Genomic DNA, 24560 nt, shown 5'->3' with positions numbered 1-24560 from the left:
CAAAAGATATGGCTGGCATTTGATAAGATGAGGTAACATAAGATTGTCCAGAGTCAGCTAAGAATTCTGAGACCTCTTCCAAAATTCTGATCAGTGAAGAGACTTTGTGGATACTGAAATCACTAAAACATCTTAGCTCAAGAACAGGTAAAAACAGTGACCTCCAAAAGGAAATTTTATGTTCTACCCAGGAATGGGGAAAACAAGACACTGGGGTCTAGGAAGAAAATAAAACTTTATATTTACTTTTTAACTCATTAAGAAAACTTGTATGTATACATTTATAACACACCTAACAGATTAGAACAGTAGCATGTGAATATAATGCATAAGTAAATAACTATACATATGTTTGGACACATGATCAACAAGGTCTTTCTTTTTTATTTTATTTTCTTAAATTTACATCCAAATTAGTTAGCATATAGTGCAACAATTATTTCAGGAGTAGATTCCTTAGTGCCCCTTACCCATTTAGCCCCCATCCCCCCTCCCACACCCCTCCAGTAACTCTCTTCAACAATGACTTTCTAAATTGATATCCCAAATTCTGAGGCACTCCTCCCCCATTCTGGACCTCTCAGCATCTCACAATCTGGGCAGGAGGGTCAGTACCAGGTCTGTGCTGCCTGGTAGTGCCTGACGGCAGGCTGGGGCAGTGAGCTGTTCTATACTGTTGGGAGACAGATCTGCTGGGCTGTGGACTCAGTTACTTCCTCAATAAATATTTACCAAGCACCTATGAGATCTAGGATAAAAAGTGAAGAGAGGAGACATAGTTCCAACTTTCACAGAGTTTACATTCTAATGATGAAAAAGAAGATAAAGAAGCAAGAAAATGAGGAAAACCTACCAAAAGACAGTATTACAAAAGGAGTATTCCATCCTCCTGATGGAAGCATTACCTATGTGATACTCCTGCCAAAAATGCTGAACCAGACTCGAACCATGAGAACATAATTAAACACAGTGAAATGAAAAGGTATCTCAAATTTTCTCATAACATGAAAGACAAAAAGAAGCCGAGGAACTGTTCTAGATTGAAGATGACGAAAGAAATGTAATAATGTAATGTATGATTCTTCTAGGATCCTGGATTGAAGAAAGAACAGCTATAAACAACATTATTGGAACAAGTGAGTCATTTAAATAGGGACTAAAGATTAGACAATAGCATTGGATCAGTGCAATTGCTCTTGACCGTGATAGTTTTGTTTTGATTATTTAGAAGAATGATTTTGTTCTTGGGAAATGTACATTGATGTAGGTAAACCCAGGAGAATAATATAAGGCATTGGCTGACTATTCTTGTAGTTTTTCTATAAACTTGAAAATTCTCAAAATGAAATGTTATGAATAATAAACAGAACGTGTGTGTGTGTGTGTGTGTGTGTGTGTGTGTGTGTGTGTGTGGCAATATAAGGAATAATAGAGCAATGAGGGTGCACAGAGGTGGGAGTATCATTTTAAGCTGGTGATGAGAGAGACCTTAATATGTTGACATCTGAGCAAAGATGTAGCAGTAGAGACAACTGAAGAGGCAGACCACATAGCTATCTGAGAAGCAAGAGTTCCAAGCAGCACACCTGCCACACTTAAAAACAGAGAAGATTCTAATGGAACTGAAGCAGAGTGAATGAGAGGGATGATGGAAAGAGAGGAAGTTAGAGAAGTAACAGGGACTAAGATCACTTGCTGAGCCTTATAAGGCATGATGAGCCTGTGGGAATTTTATTCTAATTATGAAGAAAAACTGCTAGGGGTTTCTGAACTGAAATATAATGTAGTCAATTTTGATTCTACTGTAAATGGAATTGTTTTCTTATTTTTAGGATTGTTCATTGTCAGTATATCAAAATATGATTGATTTTTTTTGTGTATTTTCCTTGTACCTTGTAAAGTTACTGAATCCATTCACTACAACCAGCAGTTTTTTAGTGGTTTCCTTAGGATATTGTATGTATAAGATCATGTCATTTGTGAATAAAGAGAGTTTTATTTCTTCCTTTTCAACATGAATGACCTTTAGTTCTTTGTCTTGCCTAATTGCACGACCTCCTATATAATGCTGAAAAGAAGTAGTGAAAGTGGACATTCTTGTATTGTCCACAGTCTTGGAAAGCATTTCATTATCTGTAGGCTTTTAGTAAATTCTTTTTTTCAGGTTAAGGAAGTTTTCTTCTATTTCTTGTTTGCTGAGAATCTTTCTCATGAGTAGTGGTTGCCTTTTGTCAGATGTTTTCTCTACATTTATCAAATTCTTTGTCCATTGTAATCTACTCTGAAAGGAACATTTTGATGGCTTTGGAGGAAGAGTGGATCAAAGGTAGAACAGAAAGATCTTTTAGAGAACAATTTTAATGGTCCATGCAAGAGACTGTGATGGTTTGGACTATGGTGATAGCAGTGGAAGTCATGAGATTTTGAGGTAAATTTCAAATTTTGAAGTAGGTGGATTTTGAGTAAATTTCAAATATAGAGCTAATGGGATTTGCTAATAGATACGATACAGTATATGAACACAATAGACTTCAAGGAAGACTCTGGAGTTTGTTTTTGTTGTTTTCTTCTATTTTTGAGCAAGAAGGAGGATGGCATTTCTACTTATTAAAATGGAGGCATTTTCTTTTTAATATACTTTTATATTTTAGAGCATTTTGAGATTCACAGCAAAGTTGAGAGGAAAGAACAGAGAATTCTCATATGTGCCCTCCCCCAACACATGCACAGCCTCTCCCCTTGTCAACATCCTCACCAGAATGGGGACATTTGTTACAATCGATGAACCAATACTGGTACCAAAATTAACCAAACATCCAAGTTAGGATGGACATTTAGTATTGTAGTTCTATGGGTTTTTCCAAATATATAGTGACATTTATCCACCATTATAGAATCATACAGAATACTTTCACTGCCCCCCAAATCCTCAGTTCTAGCTAGTCACCTATCCCACGTCCCTAACGCCTAGCAACTACTAATCTTTTTACTGTCTCCATAATTATGCCTTTTCCACAATGTCATATGTTTGGATTAATACAGTATGTTGACTTTCAGATTGGCTTCTTTTACTTAGTAATATGTATTTAAGATTCCTCTGTGTCTTTGTGTCTTGGTAACTCATTTCTTTTCAGTACTAACATTCCATTGTTTATATCACAGTTTATTTAATCACATCACCTACTGAAGGATATCTTGGTTGCTTCCAATTTTGGACAATTATAAATAAAGTTGTGACAGAGATCCACATGCAAGTATTTGTGTGGATATGAGTTTTCAACTCTTTTGGGTAAATACCAAAGAGCATGATTACAGGATCCTATGGTAAAAGTATATTCACTTTTGTAAGAAACTGCCAAACTGTCCTCCAAAGTGCTTGTACCATTTTGCATTCCCACCAGCAATGAATGAGATTTTCTGTGGCTTCACATTCTTGCCAGCATTTGGTGTTGTCAGTGTTTTTTATTTTAATCATTCTAATAGCTGTATAATAGAAATTACATTTTTATCTTCTGTAAACACAGACACACACAAAGAAGATTAAAAGTCAAGAATGAATAATCAAGTCATCATCTTTGGACTCAATGTGAAACTTCTCCATAGAGGAATTTGTGCTAAACATGAATCCCATCACATTTCATAAGATGGGAGCACTGTAAGATAGTCCCTGTTCATGACTACAAAGGATAGATACTGCCAGAGTTTCAGGTTTGACCAAAAGTACTATCTTTCTTTTTTATTTTTTCCAGGAGAGAGACCACATTTGCTGCCTGCCCTGGACTGATGCCCAGAGTGGGCGGGGCATGAGGGGTTAAGGCCCTGTTCTGGAGAGTAAAGGTGCACTCAGTGGATGTGGGTCATGTCGCCAAGGAAGGGTGTCTTCCTTCAGCCAGTGCAGAGCTGGTCCATCCAGAGAGGTGCCTCTGGCTGCAAGGACTTGCAGTGTGGGCAGAAGGTGAAGTGCACATGGTAGTTGAGCAGACAGTTGGGGGAGGCTATGTAGAGGTCAGAAAAGGGCATGTGGCACCATGAGATGTAGGTGGGGTTGTGGAGGGTGTGAACATGCTCCCAAACTGAGTGTCGAAAGGGGCCTTGGCGATGCACCTTGGCTCCTGCAGCTCCTTCATCCAGGCAGCCAGAACCTACAGCGATTTGGCATACTGGTAGGTTAGCACGCTCTCCAGCAGCCCCGTGAGTGCTTGCTGCCATGTCAGTGAGTCCATGTATTGTACTGCTCCATGGTGATGACGTGAATCTCACGCTCTAACTTAGGAAGGATGGCACCCACAGCATGAGGTCCACCAGGTCACTGTACAGGTGGTCTCTGAAGTAGAGCACACAGGGACCACCCCATTCTGTCAGGTGCAAGAAGTCATACATATGATGTGGTCCCAGTGCAGGGAACCCTTCTCATCAAGTTTTATGAAAGGTTTGCCCTAGTCAGTGAAGAAGCTGGGCTTGTCCGCCTGGACGATGACCATACTGAAGAGTTGGCGCCAGTCAGGACCCACCCTGTGCCACATCCCCTTGTTCATGAAGCTGAAAGGACTGTTAGTGGTGAGGAACAGCTGCTTCCTATGGGCCACCAGGCAGCTCAGGATAGCAAATGTCTCATCCCCTCTCAGGATGTACTTGTCCATATCCCACCCAATCCACTGGTACACGAGGCCCTTCACATCCATGGCTCGAATGGCACCCGTCACATCCTTGCAGAGGTGTGCTTGGTCGGTGACCTAGGAAGTAGTTCACCATGCAGGACAGAGTGCCATCTGTGGCAGGGAGATGTCCATGAACTTCTGGATGGAAAGACCCTTGCCACAGAAGCCATTCATCTGGTACAGTGGGATGTACTGGGTGTCCCCATATAGGTGGATCACCTCCTCCTCAGGCACAGGCTGGAGGCCCTTGGAGGCCACCCCCAGCATCATGTACTAGAAGGCATCAATCTTCATCGGAAGGCTCTTCTGAATGTAGTGGAGGCCTTCAATGGCAAAGCTGGGATCGTAGTCATATTTCCAGATCCTCTCTGGGTACTTGTAGTGTTAAGACGTCACAGGTGGCACTGAAGATCTTAGAGTGCAACACATCTGTGCATTGGGCCAGCACGTAGTGGTATTCCAAGCCATGGACTTCAACATCAGGCAGGATGATCTCGTTGTTGGCATAGATAGCTGCTGGGTTCAGAAGACAGCAGATCTCAGAGGGGGCAGTCATGCACCAGTCTCCACATGTCCTGGTAATGAGCTAGGTAGAGCTCAGAGCCCTCGGGCTATGGATGCTGGGACCCAGGGGCCACGGCCAAGGCAGGAGGATGAGGTGAAGGTAGCTCACGGCCTATCCCCAGCAACCCCTGCACAGCAGCCAGCACTAAGTGGCCTCCCACAGCCCCATACCCCATGCCTGCCACACACCACGCTGTTGCCCACACAGTCCTCCCAACAGTACTATTTTCTATAAGCACCAAGGCACAAATGATTTACATGGTCTGAGTAAATTTACATTGGAGTGCCACTGTGCATATGTTCTTCATTTTATTTTTTTAAGTTTATTCATTTATTTTGAGAGAGCACAAGCAGAGAGGGGCAGAGACAGAGGGAGGGAGAAAGAATTCCAAGCAGGGTCTGCACTGTCAGCACAGAACCTGATGTGGGGCTCAAACTCATAAACCACAAGATCATGACCCCAGCCCAAGCTGGACACTTAAGGGACTGACTCATCCAGGTGCCCCAGGACATATGTTCTTTAAATTAGCTCCTTATAATTTTAGGGTTCTAACAGAACATCTTGTAAATGCATGACATCATCTTGATAGAGATCTGCGACCTTTTCTTACAAGACTTTGAAAACCATTTTTCTTGAATTGTAAACTCAAAAAAGAACTTTAAAGTTTTCTTAGAACAAATCTATCATTTTCCACCACAGGCAGCTGAGGCCCAGAAAATTTAACTTGCCCAACCGTGTTTGGGATCATCTGCAGTGGGGCACCTCAAGAACTACTTCACACCCTTTCCATTCTACCATTGTGCCCCTTGATATTAACCGTCAATAGTATCCTTACTAATTCTAGTTGCCTTTCTTTCCTGAGCAATTACAACTTACCTACAGTTTTTTTATCCTGTTGCATAAAAGCCCTATTTCCGTTTGAAATGGTCAATCTACTTACAATGAAAACTGATGACAGTGAAGATAATTCTAAAATCATGGCTCTTCAAGGAATATTTTCACAAATTTCAGATTAGTTTTCCTTAAATAAATTTCAAAACCTGTAATGTGGATATCTGAATGGTTTGAGATTTGCCCATCCCTCTTTTCCTCTTTTTCTGTCATCCCCTTTTCTGTGTGTGTGTGTGTGTGTGTGTGTGTGTGTGTGTGTGTGTGTGTTTGAATGTTTAGTTATTTTTGAGAGAGAGAGAGAGAGAGAGAGAGAGAGAGAGAGAGAGGCAGAATCCAAAGCAGGCTCCAGACTCTGAGCTCTCAGCAGAGTCTGATGCAGGGCTCGAACCCATGAATGGCAAGATCATGACCTGAGCCAAGTTGGAGGCCCCATCCCCTTTTCTTAAATTCTGTAAACCTTCCCTCCCCTCCCCTCCCCTCCATTGCCCTCCCCTCTCTTCCCTTCCCTCCCCTCCCTTTGCTTCCCTCCCCTCCCTTCCCTTCTCTTCTCTCCCCTCCATTCCCTTCCTTTCCTTTCCCTCCCCTCCTCTCCCCTTCTCTCTCCCCTTCCCTCTCTCCCCTTGCCTTCCTTTCCCTTCCCTTCCCTTCCCCTCCCCTCCCCTCCCCTCCCCTCCCCTCCCTTCCCTTCCCTTCCCTTGAGAGACCCTGGTTGCCTTTCTTTGCTTTTCTTGTGCTTTTGGGTCCTTTCCTCCCTAGCAGACTCTCCCTTAAGTTAATGAAGACTAATAGTCTGATGGTCACTTCGACATTCATCTTTTACGTTACCATTCCTATGTAGACTCATATACTTCATTTTGTGCAAATCCTGAGATTCTAATTTATATAGAGATAACAGTGCACATTATGTTCTTCCCTAGCAATTAAAAAGAAAAGGTTACTTTCAAGCCTGTTATAAAATAATAACATACTGTATCAGCAAAAAGAGTAGGAACAGTTTTTTTCCTCATTTCCTGAATTAAGGAAAATAGCATATGAACAGACAGCAGAAACATACGGTGATATGAAATCTATTTGAGAAACTAATGTGCTAAAATATAAGGTTGATGAAGTATTGGGATTTATCACTAGGAAAATATAGAAGCAACTGCCACAGTTATCCACTGGGAAATTAAAAAATAATAAATAAATAAGGAGCCAGTAAGTAACTGTGAATGAGAAGATACAGATGTTTCATGAAAATAAAACACTGTCTTAATGTTGCTTTGACGGTACTTAAATATAATAAGTCTACACAATGACAGATTATCCCAAGACACTACTGGAAAAGAGGTTATCATTATGAGATATTTATAACAGCTAGGTTCTGCTTCAATGTCTAATTGAAATATCAGACATGATATATGCTTAGCAGATATATTCATACTACAATCATACTAAAAATGAAACTCAAACATAAGAAAAAGTATGATGCTACTAGAAGTGAAGAAGGACAGTTTTATGAAGATATGAAAGAAACTTGGATTAGAAATGGAAAATAAACCAGTTACCTTAGATATTAGTGGTTGATGTATTTAATTTAGTTTTGTTTTATTCATTTAGTTTATTTCAACTACCTATTTAGACTATCTTTTTTTTATATAACATTTAAGGAGTTCAATATTTGAACTCTGGAGAAAGTAACATGACAATTAAATTTTGAAAATGGGGGGCACCTGGGTGGCTCAGTCTAACTCTTGATTTCAACTCAGATCACGATCCAAGGTCAAGGGATAGAGCCCAGGGTTGGGCTCCATGCTGAGCATGGAGCCTGCTTAGGATTCTCTCTCTCTCTCCCTCTGCCTCTCGCTCCTGCTCATGTGCTCTTTCTCTGTCTCTGTAAAATGAAAAAAATATTTTTTTGAATATGCAGACACTATAAATTTGTTCCTGTGATAGACTTAAAAGTATTTATAACTCTTCTAAACAGTTTAATGTATTTGATCATTGAAAACCATCATTTAATGTGGCATTATATAGAGTTGTATTGGACAAACACAACTCCTTCTTCTTTTTAAATTGTTTTAAATGTTTATTTATTTTTGAGAGAGAGAGGGAGACAGAGCGCAAGCAGGGGAGGGCAGAGATAGAAGGAGACACAGAATCTGAAGCCGGCTCCAGGCTCTGAGCTGTCAGCACAGAGCCCGATGTGGGGCTCAAACTCAGGAACTGTGAGATCATGACCTAAGCCAAAGTCGTACGCTTAAGTGACTGAGCCACCCAGGCACCCCAAACACAACTCATTCTTGAAATGTAATAATAAAACATTATTTTGTCTTCCAATGTCTTTTATTTTTATTTGATGGGACAATATTTTTCCTGTTCTTGGAAGTAACAATTTTGATACTGACATTAAAATGTCCAGAACCATGTAACAGGTAAAACTTTGAATTTATTTTAAAATTAAGCCATCTCCTACCCCTCCTGTTACCCTTCCTGAGCTCACAGCAATATGAAATTATCTTCAACTCCTCTATGTAAAGATCTGTTTATCCCTTAGTGTTGGCAGCCCTCATCCCAGACCTTCCTTGTGTTGACTTTCATCATCACACCTGTAACATGTATACATTCCCTAACCCCAATAAAAATCTGAATGTGCACACTTCAAATGAGGCCACTCTTTTCTTGCTAATTGCCAGCATGTTGCCTGGCATCACTCATCCTAGAGATTTTAGATGAGACTAAGACCTCACTCTTAGACTGGTCTTATGAAAACCTCCTGTCTACATGTAAGACTAAAGAGTAATGCAATTATTGGTACTTACCAGGGTTTCGAGCCCATTATATCTATGGTGCAAGCCATCATCACATCCAGGTTAGTTCATGTGTCTGGTCCAGCCAGTGTAAATGACTTGGACAGTGTGCCAAAAGTAGTTCGTATGTTCAGACCATCAGTCTCTCTGGAATGGTCACTGTTGAAGAGTTGGTTCAGATAATAGCCATATATTTATCTTTCCTCTATCTTTTTATAGAGCTGAAAAAAGCTCTATCTTCTAGTTGTGAATGCCTAAAGATGGCTATGACTGAGGAGGAGGGGTAAGTGGGGCTTTCACTGGCTCTTACCAAGATTTCGGTCTCTGCTGCGTCCTGACCTAGCCCCTAGGTCCCTTAATGGGGTTGACTCCAGTCCCACTGGAGAGAGACTCCATTACCCATGAGCCTCAATCCCTACTTTATTCACTCTAGGCTCTACCATGCACCCTCCCCAAGCAAGATACTCCAGAGATGGGGCACAGGACTAACCATAGGCAGTACTTGCTACCACTCTCTGTGTCACCTTGGGAAGTTCACTTTAGCCTTTAAACTTCAGTTTCTTCATCTCTAAAGTTACAACAATAATAATACTTATCTAATAGGGTTCTTCTGAGGATTAAGTGAGCCTCATTCATGTAGGAGCACTAAATCAACAATCAATATATTCAGTTGACACTAGAGATTTTATTGACTAGAGGGATCACATGAATATGGCTTGTAACCAAACACCCATACCTAATATATCTATCATCTAAGTGCAAAATAATATATATATGTATATACATACGTGTGTGTGTAAATATACATATGAATATACGTCTTATACACTGACAAGTATTTAATTTACGTCACTATGTCCTTGGAAATATTTTGCTGCGAAGTCCAGCTACATCCTGCAGAGAACAAATAGGTCCTGAGACTACATGGAGATGAATAGGAGAACAGGGGAGAGTAGTTTTCCAGATACCCTTGCTAAGGCCCCAGGCACGAGTGAAGGCAATTTGGCTCCCCCAGTCCAACCTGGTCATCAGCTGAATATCACTGAGCGAACCCAGTCAACATCATGTGGAGACAAAGAAGAGCCCAGCTGAGCCCTGTCTGAATTTCTGACACACAAAATCATAATACAGTTAAAAGGTTGTTGTTTTAAGCTGCTAAATTTTGGCATAGTTCTTTACATAGGTAACTGAAAACTATCTTTATTTAGGCTAGGCTTTATTCAGGAGATAGCCATGTTATAATTAAGCTTATATTTAGGTTATCAAGTGTCATCATGAGCTTAAGATGTATTTCTCTCTGGGAACAGGAAAGCCTGAATCTAGGCACATTTGCTTGAAAAAATGAGAAGAATCCTGGAAAATATATAATCCTAAAGAGAAACTAGAGTCTTGCAGATGATCATAACCCACATTAGTGACTAGACCGCATAGACTTCTGTAAAAATTGCTTGGCATCTATATTTTTACCAGCCTCATCTGAATTACTGTCCTAATCCTTATGTATATATGTATATGGAGATGGGTTTGCCATGGGCTGGGTGCGAGTTGAGGAGAGGACAAGTACTACAGTCCAAGCCCGAAGGAGTTATTTCACTTATATTTCTGTAAAATATTGAATGCAAGCATTTCATGCAGACACTCTGCAAACAGCATAGCTATGATACCCTGAAAGCCTCAGCACACCAGAGGAACAGTGCCTAGCAGGGAATCACTGGGTTCACGAGAAGCAGTGATACTGCCAGGCACGACAGAACTTGACACAGCCGTGGTAGCACCCACTATCTGAATGGTGTGTGGCTTGGAAGAGTCTGGCAGAAGTGGTCAGGAATCGAACAGGTGACCCATGCGGTCATCAGAGGAGAGCAGGTGGAACAATGTCCCAGGCATACTCTGAGCAGTGGAGGAAAAATTGTCAGGGAGCTCGGACCCTGTGGGTAGAGTGAGCATCATCAAAACGTGAGTCTGCATTCTCTTAACCCAGCTCCTCCGAGCCAGCTCTCTGGATTCATTACCTTTCCACATTCCCCCTGTAAAGCAATATGCATAATGCCCATGGCATGCTGAACGCTCACTGCTACAAAGCCAATCTCTGCTATTACCACATGGGTGGTTACCAAGAGTCAATCAGTCTACTATAAAATCTATCCTATCTATGGCTGCCAAAGCAAGTTTTTGATGAATATTATGTAAACCAATGAGAACTGAATGCAAAAATCATTGTTTTTCAGAAAACTAAATAGTTTTTTCAATAAAGACAGGTCACTATAAAAAGATACTGTCAATTTAGTTTTAAATGATAGAATTGTACAAGGCTGAAACAAAAACGCAGAAAGATTATGCACTCAGATTTCTTCACAATTCTCTTTAAGTTCTTGCCCCTCTTTCAAAAAACCAAACCTGGTTTTTAAATATTTAATATTTAATGTTCTGGAAGAGGTGGAAAATGTGCTGACACCTTTAAAGAAAACCCAAACAGGGGCACCTGAGTGGCTGAGTCGGGTGAGTGTCTGACTTGGGCTCAGGCCATGATCTCATGGCTTGTGAGTTCAAGCCCCACGTCAGACTCTGTGCTGACAGCTCAGAGCCTGGAGCCTGCTTCAGATTCTGTGTCTCCCTCTCTCTTTCTGTTCCTGCCCCACTTGCATTCTGTCTCTATCTCTCTTAAAAATAAACAAACATTGGGGCGCCTGGGTGGCGCAGTCGGTTAAGCGTCCAACTTCAGCCAGGTCACGATCTCGCGGTCCGGGAGTTCGAGCCCCGCGTCAGGCTCTGGGCTGATGGCTCAGAGCCTGGAGCCTGTTTCCGATTCTGTGTCTCCCTCTCTCTGCCCCTCCCCCATTCATGCTCTGTCTCTCTCTGTCCCAAAAATGAATAAACGTTGAAAAAAAAATTAAAAAAAAAATAAATAAACAAACATTAAAAAAAATAAAAAAAAAAAACCACACAAAAAACCTTCACCTTTCATACCCTGCTCTGGATGCCCCTGAAAACAAAACAGCATTTTATAGCCGTTACATCTCCTTTTGTGAATCACAGGCAGAGGATGGATTTAGGCGAATATTCCTATGCGCATAATTTACTATATAATAATATTTGTTACCACTATCAATTTAACTTCTTTTGCTGAGTTTCTCCTTTTCTTAAGCAATTCTTGATACTGATTTTGACCTAGTATATGTTTTCTATACTTTTAAATTTTCACTGGCTTTTAAGAGATAAGAATGTTTTTACTTGTCTTACGTTCACCAGCTTTCACAATCTTATTTGGAAAAAGAAGACTGAACTGCCCATAGTTATATATAAACTTAATTTCTTTTATTTTGATATGAATTTATTAAGAAAATAAAATTCAAGGTCTCAAAACTTCCTATCAGAGATTCTAACCTTTGTTCTAAGTTGTATTAGCTAGGGTAGTAAAGTAGCTTGTAGGAAATAAACCCTCAAATCTCAGTCTTGTGCACCATATAGTTCGTCTCTTACGTACAGGGTCCAATTGGGAATTTCTGGTCAACACCATTCAGGAATCAGACTTTTCCCATTGTTCCTTAAGGCATGGAAATCTCCTCCTGGATTTTCTGCATGTACTCAGGAAAGCAGTGCAATGAATATGCATGGAAAGTGGTGGAAGAGTTTTAAATGGACCCGGCCTAAAAGTCATGCATGAACTCTACTCATGTTGTATTAGACAGAATTCAGTTGTCTAGTGACATCAAACTGCAAGGAATACTGACACATATCGTCTAGCTGTTTGTCTTGGATGAAGAAGCAAGGCTGAGCGAGCATATGGCAGCTTCTACAGCAAAAGCCCTACACTGCCTATGTTTCCAACACATAACAACAAACTTATCCCGTCTCCTAAAATGGTACTGAGGAAAGAGAAAGATGTTCTCCGTTCTAACTTTTATTGCCCTTCTTAATGTAAAGACTTAAGACAAATCTTACCTGTAATGTGTTATAATATATTCTGAATTATTGATATCAATAACCAAGTTATTTCATTGCTATAATGTCCACTGAAACTTGCCTTCCACAGTGTTACACATATAGTTATGGAACACAGATATTACTTCTATAGGAATTAAAAGAAACACTAACAATAGCTTTCAGAGAAATAATCCCTGAGCAAAGCTAATTTTTTTAATGTTTATTTATTTTTGAGAGAGAGAGAGGAAGAGAGAGAGAGAGAGAGAGAGAGAGAGTGGGGGAGGGGCAGAGAGAGAGGGAGACACAGAATCTGAAACAGGCTCCAGGCTCTGAACTGTCAGCACAGAGCCTGACTCGGGGCTCGAACTCATGAGGCATGAGATCATGACCTGAGCTGAAGTCAGATGCTTAACCAACTGAGCCACCCAGGCTCCCCTAAAGCTAATTTTAATACAAAGTTCATTGTCCTTACTGATTTTGATTGAATAAATGTAGTTGGTTGATTGACTTCTTTGATTTTTTTTAACTAATGAGAAATAAAAAAGGGTTTTTATTACACAAAGATAATTACAGATTATGGAAACACAATCTATATTCATTTTAGATTCTGAAAGACTGTATGAAAACCAAATGTGATATGAAAATAACAGAATAATAATTTAAAATCTGGAGAATATACTTCATAGAGGTTTATATCCCAAGGAAAACCAAGCTAGAATTACATAAGTTAGAGCTCTAAAAACATTCTTTTTTAATGTACAATTTAGAAATGAAATAATCAAATCCAATTTAGATGAAATATTCAAAATGATTAATTTAAGATGTTTCACCAAAAAAATTCTTTAAATGTCCCAAGGGAACACAATGTTTTAAACTACAATCCAGAAAAACTTTAAACTATGAAAGAAAATAACTCCACTGTATATTTCTAATATTTTAGTTAATATCCATGATAAGACATTCTAGATCAAATAGCTTTAATGGACTCTCTTTATGGAATGCTCCTGCTACAGATCCTTCAGGAGAAAGATAATCTGCTTGTCTGTCTTCTTTGAATGACCTCCTTGGCTGCCTTTAAAATACCATTTTCCAGTCAGCAGCACTTAATTCTCCTCATCCATTTATTCATCCTAGCCCAGGCCAAGAATATTCTGGCATACTTCAGAACTAGAGGGTTGGATGGGTGGTGCCTGATAGTTTGTTCTTTGGAACAGTTATGATCACTGATGGAATAATAATTCATCTGACCAGAAAGGCCAAAGAAAAAATTGGAGAGGCCTGGGAAGCAGAACTGAGTTCAAGCAAAACACTGTAGTAGGTGAGATTTATTTTCAGCATTTTTGATCGCTTTCCTTTCACTAATTTCCCCTCTTTAAGTTCCTCACTGTGAGGCTCAGCTTGAATGTAACCTCAGACAGTGCATTACAATCTGAACTTTTTCTCTGTTCTTTTATCTTGGGCATCATTTCACCCAGGCCTCCTCAATATCCTAGATGATGTTTACTGGCATAATTGATTAATCTTTGGTAATACCTGACTGCACATCAGTGCAGTGCGGTGTTACTCTATCCACAATCATTAGTATTTTAACACAGACCTACAGACATGAACATTTGAATTTCTCTTAGAGGCTGATACAGAATTCTGAAGATGTGTATACAAAGACCAGTCCCCAGTCTTCAAATCTGATCTGTATCTGTACTACAGTTACGGCCTTCTCCTTTGACAATGGGCCATTATTTTTCTTTCTTTCCTAATGTGCAATGGGATAATGGGTGTGTGTGAAGGGAGCAATCTCCTAGTAGATATTCATGTAATTCATGCTATAAGAAGGCTGATTATTTTGTTATTTTAGATTACAATTATCTTCTTTTTTTAATAAATTTTTTAAATGTTTATTCATTTTTCAGAAAGAGAAAGACAGAGTATGAGTGGGGCAGGGGTAGAGAGAGAGATGAAGACACAGAATCTGAAGCAGGCTCCAGGCTCTGAGCTGTCAGCACAGAGACCAACGTGGGGCTTGACCCCACAAACCATGAAGTCATGACAAGAGCTGAAGTCAGATGCCTAACTGACTGCACCACCCAGGCGTCCCACAATTATCTTCTGAACATGATGGTCACAATTTCAAACGCCCACAGGAGCTCGGTGGGTAAAACAAATGTGTGAATTTGGCAGTACATACTTCTACTTAGGAGTATTTAATCAATAAAATATTTTAGACAGAGAACACATGAGTGGGGGAGACGTAAAGAGGGAGAGAGAGAATCTTATGCAGGTTCCATGCTCTGCACAGAGCCAGATGTGAGATTTGATCCCATGATTCTGGGATCATGACCTGAGCCCAAATCAAGAGTCTGATGCTCAACCAACTGAGCCACTCAGGCACCCTCTACCTATGAGTATTTAAGTTAAACTGTCATAATTATCATGCTGGCTAAATTAAACATGCTTGCATCCTCTGTTTTAAGGTTCTTAACAACAAAACCACACCTCTGTGTTAAGGAACAGGAGGCTAGACATCACTAATAAGAATGAAAATCTCATCAGAGGCCGAAGGTACTCTATTACTCTATTACTCTGAGTCTTGATGATGGAAGAAAGGTCAAGCTATCTAATCTATAATTAAGAGCAGAAAGCTAATGTCTGAAGAGCAATATCCCATGTTTAAAAAAATATGTCCATTTGTAAAGTAAATAGATGATAAGCTTCTGGGACTTAAAATTCTCTTCCTTATTATTTAATCTATTTTCAACCATTACACAATTAAAAAATGGTGCTCTTTTAATCAGAAAAGGAAACAATGAAATCTTTGTTCATTAAGATTAATTTGTTTAGAAGACAATGTTTATACTAACATGTTGATAGAATCATGCCCAAGTGGCGGGCATCAGGATAGCAGGCCATCACAGGGACCTGGGCCTGGATATCCTAAAAACCATAGGTGCTCACAATAGTCTCCAGGCAGGATGCAAAGTGGAGCACTCTAGTGAACAACTCACAGCTGTGGGCTTTGCATGACCGCATGGCTCTACTGCTTACACTTCTGTGTATTCTTCATTTTTTCCCCTGGTCATTTTGGGAATCCAGCCTGCATAAACTATGTTAATGGAACCAAGAGAAAGAGATATGGTCCATATTTGAAAAGAAGGGTAGAACGAGACAAACTCCTGGAAATCCAGCTTGCTGGTGACAGCTACTGAAGGCCCCTGGGAAGATAAAGTCCGCAAGGCCCCAGACCCTGGTATTTGTCCCAAAGTCATGCTTTGATTTACATTTTTCTTGAAGGGGAAGACAGTATCCCCTAAACCTGGAATGAAATGAGTCAAGCAATACCCTCTAAGCCCCCCCTTTGTTTTTCACTGCTCTTAGACATTCTTTTAGGATAGAAATGTGACACTGAGGCATAAGCCTCACACACCTTCATAGATGACGTAACTTCGCCTCAAAGAGGGGGGAAAAAAAAACTACATAATTACTTTATGGGAGAGCCAAAGAGATTTTCTTTGGTGCCTTGACTACCGTTTTTGTCCATGCTCACAACTAAGCAAACAAGAGGGGAGGGAGAAGTAACTTGGTTTTTTCAGATGGTTGATTGTACTTACTCTTATCTTAGCCAGAGTTGGAGACCTAGAGCGACAGGAGCCTGATGTTTCCTAACTGCTCCCCAATCAATATATACACCTCTCGGTCTGGTATTTAAAGCCATCCACAGTTGCCCTTGTATTTTCTATTAATGCATCACCACAAGTTACCACAAATTTAACAGATTGAAACAACACCTATTCATTATCTCACAGTCCTGTAGGCCAGAAATCCCAGAATGCTCAGATAGGGATTGCTTGCCAGAGCAACCTCTTGGTCTCACAAGATCAAAGTGAAGGTGTCAGCCCACCCATCACTTATCTGGAAGCTTTTGGAGAAAATCCCCCTCCCAGGAGCCTTCAGACTGTTGGCAGAATTCAGTGTCATGCAGTTGTATAATTAAGGTCCTGTTTCCTTGAACCAGAGTTTCTAGAGGCTGCCCACATTCCTGGGCTGGTAGCCTCTCCTACTTCAAAGCCAGCAATGATGCACTGGATCCTTCTTGTGTTTTGAAGGTGACTTCTGCTTTCACCAACCTGGGAAGGAGCTCTGCTTTTAAGGGCTCATATGCTCACACTGGATCCACCAGGATAATCCAGGATAATCTCTTTAAGATTATCAACACTTTAAGATTATCACTTTAACAACATCAGAAAGACTCTTTTTTCCATGTAAAGTAATTTATTCATAATTGTTCTATCTCATCACATTCACAGTTTCCAAGAATTAGAAAATGGAATCTTGAGGTGGGAGTGGGGCAAAGGAGGAGGTTTTAAGAATTCTGCTTACCGAAGATCCTAAACAACAATATTCCAAGTGGAATCAAGACAATTCACTTCCTCAAACCACACCCATAGTGTCCTGTTTATCTTATCTTACCTAGTTTCCTCTTTGTAGGATGTATCTCGCTGTTTACATTCCACTGCCTGACCCCACCAACCTAGGTCCTGCTGTAGCTTCAAGGTCAACTTCAAAGGGTTCTTCCAACAAAAATTCCCCCTAGCGTGATCAGGCCCGTTACCATCCACACAGTTTAATGTATACTTCTCTTTTGATCCTAATTACATTATGCATTTCATTTTGTTCATCTTTATACTTATTTAGTCCTTGATAATGTATTGATGCAAATGCCTGGAAAGCTTTGAAGGTGTCTTCCTCACCTCTGAGTACCTCTACCATTCAGTTCCTTATTACAGTTGAATTGTCACATATTCAATATGGTATTTTCTCAAAAGAAAGATGTCATTCTTTTCCCAAAGGGACCAAAGGCTTGAACCTGTATGTAGGATACTCCTGACCTGCTCTGTGTGTGCTCTCATGTGTATTCTCTGCCAGAACAGCACTCACCACACTATAGTGGTAGTATTTCCTCACATCAGTGCCTCTAACACAAAATATCTCAAGGACAGGGGGTCAGCTTCAGTCATTTATTTTCTCATTTGGCACAGGTGGAGTTAGCTATTAGGCCTTGTGCCACGTACAGCGATACCACTGTGAACAAAAGAGACCTCATGGAACATGCAGTCTAACGGGAAAGGCAGACATTAGGGAAACAATCAAAGAAATAAATATATACTTACAAGGTTCAGGAAGGAATCTGATGGAAGAATGAGAGAAGCTATTAGAAAGAATACCAAGGAACCTTACTGAAGGGGAAGGGCAAGTGGTACTTCCTTGAAAAGTGACATTTAATCTGAAACTTGAAAGAAAAACAGGAACTTTTCAGGTAAGAAGATTGATAAGAATGGTCCAGGCAATGGTAGTGTAAGTAGGGGAGATGATGTGAAACGAAGCTAGAGAAGTAAAAAGTCAGGTCATTCAGAGCCTCATATGAGTTGAGGATTTAGATTCTCATTTAAGTGCTATTACAGTTACTGAAATTAAAGTTTTAAGTAAAGAAGTGAGATGGCTAGACTGAGTGTTTCAAAAGAACATGAGCGGTAGTGTGATGATGAGTTGGAAGAACCACCCAGCAAAGAAGAGAGAGCAACGGAGGGGCCACAACAACCACCCACGGACTGGCCATCTTTAAGTATCCATGACATATGAACCTTTTGATCAAATACTAGTAGACTCCTGGGCTTCCATGGGTAGAGAGACTCCTACCTCAAATACTCTACGTTGGTTGTAAAGACGTTAAAAATGCTATGTAATAACATTTTAATGGAAGCTTAAAATATGTGTCAGTCAGTACAAATCATTGGACTTGTAATGTTTATGTGGCTCAATTAAATTCCATGTGCAAAATACCTAACACATCAACTGGCCTATGGTAAGTAATCAAAAAATATTAAGTCCCTTGTGCCTCTTCTTTATGTGGTTCTCACCACAATATGACATATTGGTGCCACTTGATTTAAACTACTATTTCCTCATCAGACACCAACGTAGTCTATATTCAAATGGTCTAAGTTTTAAGAATCCCATTACCAAATAAAATTTACAAAGTCCATCAAAGTTATATTATTCATCTATACACCTGAGTGAATTATTTACATTAATAAAGGATACCATACAATCATTACCAATATGATTCTTAAAAAGGGCAAAAGCCCTATCGAGCATTCCTCTGAGCTGGCTACAAACTCCACCGCACTGAATTCAGAGTCAGTAAGACAGAAGTGATAAATGAGTTAGCATGACCCAATATCAATAAATACTCCGTCCACATGGGTTTTATCCAAGGCAGTTCAAAAATTTTGAGGAGGAAAAAATAGGCCAGTGGCAGAGATCCTGGAAAACTAGAATATTTTGGAAAAGTTTTGAAAGAACTATAATCAGAATAACATCCAAAGAGAATAAAGTAGGTGAAATTAGAAAGAATGAACTACAAATTGTGAAGAAAATCAGTGTAATTGGCACGCTAAGTAAATTCTTGTTGAAAGAAGAGTGTAGCAATTTTCCTCATGATTACACATGTGAAGTATTAGAGATTTCAGTTGGTTTACAAATTGATGCAGTTATTGACTAAGCATGGACTATGGATCAGTTCTTCTGATATTCCAGAAATCTTTCACTTAATTCCTCCTCCAAATTGACTCTTTCCTTCTCCACCTTGCTCACTACCTAGCATGGATTACGTCAATAAGGCTCCCAAGTCCTCTGGCTTCCAGTTTGGTTTGGCCGGCAGGAAGCTGAGAGCGAGAGGGAATTCAGGACAGAGTATCTGTTTTCCTGATTCCCAGCCTGTTAATTTGCCCTGGCAGCCTGTGTCACTTGACACAAGGTCACTTTGCCACTACAGGTGGCTGCTATATGAGACATTCTCTTCTTTAGAGTTTTAGTAATATCTTCTTCCCATTGTCCATTCAGCTCTATGGGTGATGAAACCTTGCTTCCACTAACTCCAGGTTTCTGTGCTGTGTCTTTTGTCTCCCTCCACCCCACCACCACACACACGCCTTTGTAATTAGTCCCTTGTATAAATAAACTCTCCTCAAGTTAGGCTAATTTGAATGTGATATCTTTTCCATTTGAGATCTTTCCTGATATCTATAATTCCTGACAAACTCTATTTCCACTAGACCTGTGTTTCCAAACTTCAGTTATTCACGTAAGGACTCTGGGGCCAGAGAATTCTGAGCAACTGATCTTTGTTTTCATGCCATAGTACTGAGTTCAGAAACATCTTTGAACCAGATTTGGCCAGCCTGGGGTGGGGAGAAGGTGATAAATGGGGGCTGTGTTCCTGGCCTGAGTGTTCTATGCTAACATGTGTTCTGTAGTCATACTGTATATTCTACAGCACTGACAGTGATGAGGTGCACCTGGCATCTCAGGATGAGGGGGAATCCAGCCCAGACCCACACTAGCCTACCTATAAGTGGCTCGAGTCATCCATATTTAAGGCAGACCTGGAAGGCTGCTGAGCTTCTAGGCGCTCTGGTGTCACCTTCAATGACACATGTTATCACCCAAAACTGTATGACCCCTGGATGAAGACTGTGAGGTCTAGAAAGAAGCTTGTATAATTATGAGACCTAAGAAATCTGGCTTATCTTTCTGCTCCTACTTGTGATTGTTCTGGCTTCATTCTCTATATCCTTTGACTTTGTAAACTTTGTCCGGCATACCTCAGTGGTCTCTGAGTCTTCTCTCACCTTCACTGCAAGCCTACTCTTGAGATGTGTCGATACAGAAGTCATGTGATAACTGTTTTCATGATTTATGCCTGATCTACCTACCACTTCTCAATCGATTTTAAATCCACTCCTTATTTTAAAAAATATTACAATATTTTATCAGGTAAAATATAGTAAAATCACAAACGTGATATGCTAGTTGTGTGATTTCTTATACACATTAAGATAAATACCCAACACTGTTCAGATTCTGCTGACATAGGTTGCTTAAGTACTGGGATCACCCCTTCACTGAAATCAACTTAAAGTCTTAGCTTAAAAAAAAAAGATTTTTAAATCTTCATAAAAGCACAGATGAGCTGGCAGAAGAGTGAACGATTCCCAGATGCTGCCTAAACCTGGGTTTTTGTGGCCTTATGACAGGCAGAAATAAGAGATAAGCTTCAAAGCCTAGGCAAAAAGGGGAATCTAAGAGGAGAGTTCCACTGCTTATAATACTTGCTCTCTCAAGTTGTAAACCACTCAGAAGTGAATAGAAACAAACTCTCTACTTAGACCTGAGAAATGGGGGTGGGGAGTTATCGTTGAAAATACGGGACTAGAAGGTAGCCTTCTTCCATTTGCACCCATTTTACCAAGGCAGACCAAAATTACCCAATTCATAAATATGACTCAGAGTGATCCAGGAAGTGTCATGTTCCTACTTGCTTAGCCGAAGCAAACACAGCCCTATCTGGAGGAGTCACTCGGATCAAGCCCTCAAAATACACTGACAATAAAAATGAGCAAATCATAGGAAAAATAACTAATTACACAAAGAAACAAAGCTCCCCGAGGAAGAAGAATAAGCAAAAACAACCAACAGAAGGGTCAGAAATACAGGAATTTCAGAAACTAAAAATATCAGGACACAGATTCTGAAAACATTATATACATCATGCTTGAAGAAATAAAAGACATTAATGAAAATGCAGGTATCAAGAAACTATAAAAAATAACCAAGCAGATTTTTAAGAATCAAATAAGACTTCTAGAAAAGAAAATTGTAATGATTAAACTTATAAATATAAGTGTTTAATATCAGTTTACACCTATGTCAAAAGATAATTCGTTAAATGGAAGATAGATCTGGCTAACCAGAATGTATCATAAAGGGGCCAAAGAGAAAATACAAAAGAGAAAATAAGAGACAATGAAGATACAGTAAGAAGTCTGACATATGTTAAGACACAGTTTAATATGGAAAAAAAGACAATTGGCCAGTAAAGTTGAAGATAATAATATTTGAGATGTATCAGAACTGATGAAAGACATCAACGCTCTCATTCAAAATACCTAAGTGGCACCTCAATAGTTTAGTCAGTTAAGCGTCCGACTTCAGCTCAGGTCATGATCTTGCAGTTTTTGAGTTTGAGCCCCACAATGGCTCTGTGCTGAGAACTGTGAGCCTCTTTGGATTCTCTCTCAAAAGTAAATAAATAAACTTTTTTTTAAAACACTTAACAAATGCCAACCAGGATAAATTAAATCAACATCCAGACTTACCATGATGAAACTTCAAACACCAAAGAAAAAGAGAAACTCTTAAGAACCACCAGAAAGAAAAACAAAAGACAAAAACCATAAACCATATTACTTCTAAATGAACAAATGGTGAATGAACAGCTGAAACACAGAACATAGGTGTCAACCCAGAATTATAAAAGTAGCCAATATTTCTTATGAAGGAAATTAAAGAGGGGTGCCTGGGTGGCTCAGTCGGTTAAGCATCCGACTTTGGCTCAGGTCATGATCTCACGGTCCATGAGTTCGAGCCCCGCGTTGGGCTCTGGGCTGACAGCTCAGAGCCTGGAACCTGCTTCAGATTCTGTGTCTCCCTCTCTCTCTGCCCCTCCCCCGTTCATGCTCTGTCTCTCTGTCTCAAAAATAAAATAAAAACATTAAAAAAAGAGAATGAAATTAAAGATGTTTTCAGAAGAATCAATACTGAGAAACTTTGGTAGCTATTACCCTCACCAAAAGAAAATTCCAAAGTATGTTCAGTAGCTGTAAGAAAATTAATGAGTTTTTAAAAAATAAATAGTAGAAAATAACAAATCAAAAGCAATCCTTCTGTAATAATTCATAAAATAAATAAACCACTCACAAGATTGATCAAGAGAGATAGGGTGAGAGCTCTAAAACATCGCATAAAGTTAAACGCAAAGAAAAGAGACATTAATAAAATAAACCATAAGAGAACACCATGAACCACTCTAAAGCAAAAGATTTTAAAACTTGAATGAAAATGATCAGTTCTCCCCAAAAATCCTAACATAAGGAAATTAACTAAAAATATTTTAAAAACTGGAATTGGCCTTTAACCATTAAAGAAATGGTAGCAGGCTAAAAATCTTTCAGTAATAACAAAAGGAAGTCCTACTAGGACCAGACAGAGAGGTATATTCTAATTTATATTCAAGAAAAAGGTAATCTTTCTCTCACAGTTATACTGCAGAGAACTAAAATACTAGAAAGATCCTAGAATCATTGCATGAGATTACTAGAACCTCAAATACCAGATCTCACAAGGACAGCCTAAGACCAGAAAATTATAGGCCAATCATAGGAAATTCTAAAAAAATACCACCCGATTGATTCCAACAATGTACACCATGCGAGAGACCATGACCAAGTAAGTTGCATCACTGTAATGCAAGCTGGACTTAATATTATAAAATATTATTGCTATAGTTCACCACTATCATAAAGAAGAAAAAAAATCATATGTTTATCCCAGCAAATACAGGAACAGCATTTGATAAAATACAATACCATTCAAAACCAAAACTCTTAACAAAGTAGAAATAAAAGAAAAATTCCTGAACTTGTTAATGCTGATATACCAAACTCTACAATGAACAACATAGCTGAGAGTGAATCAGCAGAAGGAATTCTTCTATCAGTCACTGTCCCTTGGACCAGAAACCACCCTTGCTACTACAGCTCAGCCAAATGTCCAAGGTGAATTTCCAATGGCTGTGTGGGGTGCGTTGGGGTGGAACAATGGTACTTCTTTAGAAATCACTCTCAGTTTTCTATAATTTATCATCACCTTCACACACAGAACAGTCTCCTTCATTTCCCGGCTCTGTATGTTAGCCCAAGCCCCTCACATGTCAGATGTGACTTGACCTCCGGGACTCAGAGAAATGGCCATCACTGGGTCCCCCTCTCTATGCAACAAGAGTTGCTTTGTGGGGATTCTAAGTGCAGATCGAGATCTTGGAGTTCACCTTCTACAAGTCCTCTCTAATATAAGAATCCCAGAGAAAGCCACCTCGTAAGTGACTACTGAAAAGGCTGCCTGTGCTTTCCCTTCTTTCTGCTCCCTCTGCTGACCACCCTGTAGCCCCTGAGGAGGTTCTAAACATTTCATGAGATCCTCTGTAATTCACTTGCATCACTCTACTAAGGAACCTAGAAGCCACAATGCCTTCTGAGAGTCAGCTTCATCTCAGCCCAACAGTTCTCAAACAAGGACAAAAATAACAATTCAGATAAACCTCCTTTGTGGGGGGGTGGGGAGGAGGTGATAACAAGTCTTTAGAGCAGACGTGGGCTGCAGAATATGCCCAGCAATCCTAAATGTGCACTCACAAGTCCAGGCAACCACTAACGTTAACACCAACAGCTAATGTTTACTGAGCACTTACCATGTGCCCAACGTTGTCCTGACTCTTCTAACCCATTTATTCCTCATGTCAAGCCTATGGCATGGGTCCTAGTAATGATCTCATCTTATAGATAAAGCAACCCAGAAACTTGGTGATAAAGCCAAGCTAAGTCATCTGGCTAAGGTTACACTGCTGGCAACTGGCAGAGAGAGGACTTAAAGCTTTGCAACAATTTAGACTTTACACTGTGAACCACTGTGCTAGGTTTCAAGAAAGCACAGTTTCTTTATTTTCTTTAAGTAAACTTAAATGACTCCCTGAGTCCCCAGATGGAAGGAAACTTCATCACAGTCACTGTTGGGGCACCCCATTAAATGTCTGCAGTTGCATAGGCTGCAAATCACCATGGG

The 24560-nt window shown here is 39.8% G+C and overlaps 1 pseudogene; it reads right to left on the bottom strand.

Moving 5' to 3' along the window:
• Positions 1-3843: 3843 nt before the first annotated feature.
• Positions 3844-24560, bottom strand: part of LOC125164208 (5'-nucleotidase domain-containing protein 2-like) — a 39793-nt pseudogene continuing 19076 nt past the window's right edge.

Source organism: Prionailurus viverrinus, chromosome A1, assembly GCF_022837055.1.
Source record: "Prionailurus viverrinus isolate Anna chromosome A1, UM_Priviv_1.0, whole genome shotgun sequence".
Classification (NCBI taxonomy): Eukaryota; Metazoa; Chordata; class Mammalia; order Carnivora; family Felidae; genus Prionailurus; species Prionailurus viverrinus.
This window is presented reverse-complemented; position numbering and strand designations above follow the sequence as displayed.